Here is a 5288-nt window from a genome sequence, read left to right as displayed (position 1 = left end):
GTGATCTATGGCAAGGAAACAAATGTGTAGTTAGGTGTATGAGCCTCTGGTCGAAGATAAACGGCCACACAACCCCCATTTTTGTCGAAAATAGCCATGAATGACCATTGTCAATAATACCGAAGGCTAACACATTCGGATTTTTGCCTAAGAAATGGTCTCCACCAGAAATCCTAGAATGTGATCTATGGTAAGAAAACATATGTGTGGTGAGGTGTACGAGCCTCTGATCGATGATCAATGGCCACAGAACCCCATTTCGTCGAAAATAGCCATGAACGACCATTTTCAATAATACCGAAGGCTAACACGTACGGATTTTTTACCAAGAAATGGTCTCCACCAGAAATTCAAGAATGTGATATATGGCAAGGAAACATATGTGGGGTGAGGTGTACGAGCCTCTGGTCGATGATAAATGGACACACAACCCCCATTTTTGATGAAAATAGCCATGAACGACCATTATCAATAATACTGAAGGCTAACACCTACGGATTTTTGACCAAGAAATGGTCTCCACCAGAAATCCAAGAATGTGATCTATGGCAAGGAAACATATGTGGGGTGAGGTGTATGAGCCTCTGGTCGACGATCAATGGCGACACAACCCCCATTTTTGTCGAAAATAGCCATGAACGATCATTTTCAATAATACCGAAGCCCAACACCTACAGTTTTTTGACCAAGAAATGGTCTCCACCAGAAATCCAAGAATGTGATCTATGGCAAGGAAACATATGTGGGGTGAGGAGTACCATCCTCTGGTCGATGATCAATGGCCACACAACCCCCATTTTTGTCGAAAATAGCCATGAACGACCTTTTTCAATAATACCGAAGGCTAACACGTACGGATTTTTGACCAAGAAATGGTCTCGACCAGAAATCCAAGAATGTGATCTATGGCTAGGAAAATATGTGGGGTGAGGTGTACGAGCCTCTGGTCGATGATCAATGCCCACACAACCCCCATTTTTTGTCGAAAATAGCCATGAACGATCATTTTCAATAATACCGAAGGCTAACACCTACGGATTTTTGACCAAGAAATGGTCTCCACCAGAATCCAAGAATGTGATCTATGGCATTGAAACATATGTGGGGTGAGGTGTATGAGCCTCCGGTCGATGATCAATGGCCACACAACCCCCATTTTTGTCGAAAATAGCCATGAACGACCATTTTTAATAATACCGAAGGCTAACACCTATGGATTTTTGACCAAGAAATGGTCTTCACCAGAAATCCAAGAATGTGATCTATGGCAAGGAAACGTATGTGGGGTGAGGTGTAAGAGCCTCTGGTCGATGATCAATGTCCACACAACCCCCATTTTTTGTCGAAAATAGCCATGAAGGACCATTTTCAATAATACCGAAGGCTAACACCTACGGATTTTTGACCAAGAAATCGTCTCCACCAGAAATCCAAGAATGTGATATATGGCAAGGAAACATATGTGGGGTGAGGTGTACGAGCCTCTAGTCGATGATCAATGGCCACACAACCCCCATTTTTGTCGAAAATAGCCATGAACAACCATTTTCAATAATATCGAAGGCTAACACGTACAGATTTTTGACCAAGAAATGGTCTCCACGAGAAATCCAAGAATGTGATCTATGGCAATGAAACATATGTGGGGTGAGGTGTACGTGCCTTTGGTCGATGATAAATGGCCACACAACCCCCATTTTTGTCGAAAAGAGCCATGAACAACCATTTTCAATAATACCGAAGGCTAACACCTACGGATTTTTGACCAAGAAATGGTCTCCACCAGAAATCCAAGAATGTGATATATGTCAAGGAAACATATGTGGGGTGAGGTGTATGAGCCTCTAGTCGATTATCAATGGCCACACCACCCCCATTTTTGTCGAAAATAGCCATGAACGACTATTTTGAATGACAATGCAGGCTAACACCTACAGATTTTTGACCAAGAAATGGTCTCCACCATAAATCCAAGAATGTGATCTATGGCAAGGAAACATATGTGTAGTGAGGTGTATGAGCCTCTGGTCGAAGATAAATGGCCACACAACCCCCATTTTTGTCGAAAATAGCCATGAATGACCATTTTCAATAATAACAAAGGCTAACGCATTCGGATTTTTGCCCAAGAAATGGACTCCACCAGAAATCCAAGAATGTGATCTATGGCAAGGAAACATATGTGGGGTGAGATGTACGAGCCTCTGATCGATGATCAATGGCCACATAACCGCCATTTTGTCGAAAATAGCCATGAACGACCATTTTCAATAATACCAAAGGCTAACACGTACAGATTTTTGACCAAGAAATGGTCTCCACCAGAAATCCAAAATTGTGATCTATGACAAGGAAACATATGTGGGGTGAGGTGTACGAGCCTCTGGTCGTTGATAAATGGCCACACAGCCCCCATTTTTTATGAAAATAGCCATGAACGACCATTTTCAATAATACTGAAGGCTAACACCTACGGATTTCTGACCAAGAAATGGTCTCCACCAGAAATCCAAGAATGTGATCTATGGCAAGGAAACATATGTGGGGTGAGGTGTATGAGCCTCTGGTCGACGATCAATGGCCACACAACCCCCACTTTTGTCGAAAATAGCCATGAACGACCATTTTCAATAATACCGAAGGCTAACACCTATGGATTTTTTACCAAGAAATGGTCTCCACCAGAAATCCAAGAATGTGATCTATGGCAAGGAAACATATGTGGGGTGAGGTGTACGAGCCTCTGGTCGATGATTAATGGCCACACAACCCCCATTTTTGTCGAAAATAGCCATGAACGACCATTTTCAATAATACTGAAGGCTAACACGTACGGATTTTTGACCAAGAAATGGTCTCCACCAGAAATCCAAGAATGTTATCTATGGCCAGGAAACATATGTGGGGTGAGGTGTACGAGCCTCTGGTCGATGATCAATGGCCACACAACCTCCATTTTTGCCGAAAATAGCCACGAATGACCATTTTCAATAAAACCGAAGGCTAACACCTACGGATTTTTGACCAAGAAATGGTCTCCACCAGAAATCCAAGAATGTAATCTATGGCAAGGAAACATATGTGGGGTGAGGTGTACGAGCCTTTGGTCGATGATCAATGGCCACACAACCCCCATTTTTGTCGAAAATAGCCATGAACGACCATTTTCAATAATACTGAAGGCTAACACGTACAGATTTTTGAACAAGAAATGGTCTCCACTAGAACTCCAAGAATGTGATCTATGGCAAGGAAACATATGTGGGGTGAGGTGTATGAGCCTCTAGTCGATGACCAATGCCACACAACCCCCATTTTTGTCGAAAATAGCCATGAACGACAATTTTTAATAATACAGAAGGCTAACACCTACAAATTTTTGACCAAGAAATGGTCTCCACCAGAAATCCAAGAATGTGATCTATGGCAAGGAAACATATGTGGGGTGATGTGTATGAGCCTCTGGTCGATGATCAATGGCCACACAACCCCCATTTTTGTCGAAAATAGCCATGAACGACCATTTTCAATGACACTGAAGGCTAACACCTACGGATTTTTGACCAAGAAATGGTCTCCACCATAAATCCAAGAATGTGATCTATAGCAAGGAAACATATGTGTAGTGAGGTGTATGAGCCTCTTGTCGAATATCAACGGCCACACAACCCCCATTTTTGTCGAAAATGGCCATGAACAACCATTTTCAATAATACCGAAGGCTAACACATTCGGATTTTTGACCAAGAAATGGTCTCCACCATAAATCCAAGAATGTGATCTATGGCAAGGAAACATATGTGGGGTGAGGTTTATGAGCCTCTGGTCGAATATCAATGGCCACACAACCCCCATTTTTGTCAAAAATGGCCATGAACGACCATTTTCAATAATACTTAAGGCTAACACCTACTGATTTTCGACCAAGAAATGGTCTCCACCATAAATCCAAGAATGTGATCTTTGGCAAGAAAACATATGTGGGGTGAGGTGTACGAGCCTCTGGTCGACGATAAATGGCCACACAACCCCCATTTTTGTCGAAAATAGCCATGAACGACTATTTTCAATGACACTGAATGCTAACACCTACGAATTTTTGACCAAGAATTGGTCTCCACCATAAATCCAAGAATGTGATCTATGGCACGGAAACATATGTGGGGTGAGGTGTACGAGTCTGGTCGATGATAAATGGCCATACAACCCCCATTCTTGTCGAAAATAGCCATGAACGACCATTTTCAATAATACCGAAGGCTAACACCTACGGATTTTTGCCCAAGAAATGGTCTCCACCATAAATCCAAGAATGTGATCTATGACAAGGAAACATATGTGGGGTGAGGTGTACGAGCCTCTGGTCGATGATAAATGGCCACACAACCCCCATTCTTGTCGAAAATAGCCATGAACGACCATTTTCAATAATACCGAAGGCTAACACCTACGGATTTTTGACCAAGAAATGGTCTCCACCAGAAATCCAAGAATGTTATGTATGGCAAGAAAACATATGTGGGGTGATGTATACGAGCCTCTGGTCGATGATCAATGGCACACAACCCCCATTTTTATCGAAAATTGCCATGAACGACCATTTTCAATGACACTGAAGGCTAACACCTACGGTTTTTTGACCAAAAAATGGTCTCCACCATAAATCCAAGAATGTGATCTATGGCAAGGAAACATATGTGTAGTGAGGTGTATGAGCCTCTGGTCGAAGTTCAATGGCCACACAACCCTAATTTTTGTCGAAAATAACCATGAATGACCATTTTCAATAATACCGAAGGCTAACACATTCGGATTTTTGCCCAAGAAATGGTCTCCACTAGAAATCCAAGAATGCAATCTATGGCAAGGAAACATATGTGGGGTGAGGTGTACGAGCCTCTGGTCATTGATAAATGGCCACACAGCCCCCATTTTGTATGAAAATAGCCATGAACGACCATTTTCAATAATACTGAAGGCTAACACCTACGGACTTCTGACCAAGAAATGGTCTCCACCAGAAATCCAAGAATGTGATCTATGGCAAGGAAACATATGTGGGGTGAGGTGTATGAGCCTCTGGTCGACGATCAATGGCCACACAACCCCCACTTTTGTCGAATATAGCCATGAACGACCATTTTCAATAATACCGAAGGCTAACACCTACGGATTTTTTACCAAGAAATGGTCTCCACCAGAAATCCAAGAATGTGATCTATGGCAAGGAAACATATGTGGGGTGAGGTGTACGAGCCTCTGGCCGATGATTAATGGCCACACAACCC

The sequence above is a fragment of the Zea mays genome, chromosome 5 (genome assembly GCF_902167145.1).
Source record: "Zea mays cultivar B73 chromosome 5, Zm-B73-REFERENCE-NAM-5.0, whole genome shotgun sequence".
Lineage (NCBI taxonomy): Eukaryota > Viridiplantae > Streptophyta > Magnoliopsida > Poales > Poaceae > Zea > Zea mays.
This window is presented reverse-complemented; position numbering follows the sequence as displayed.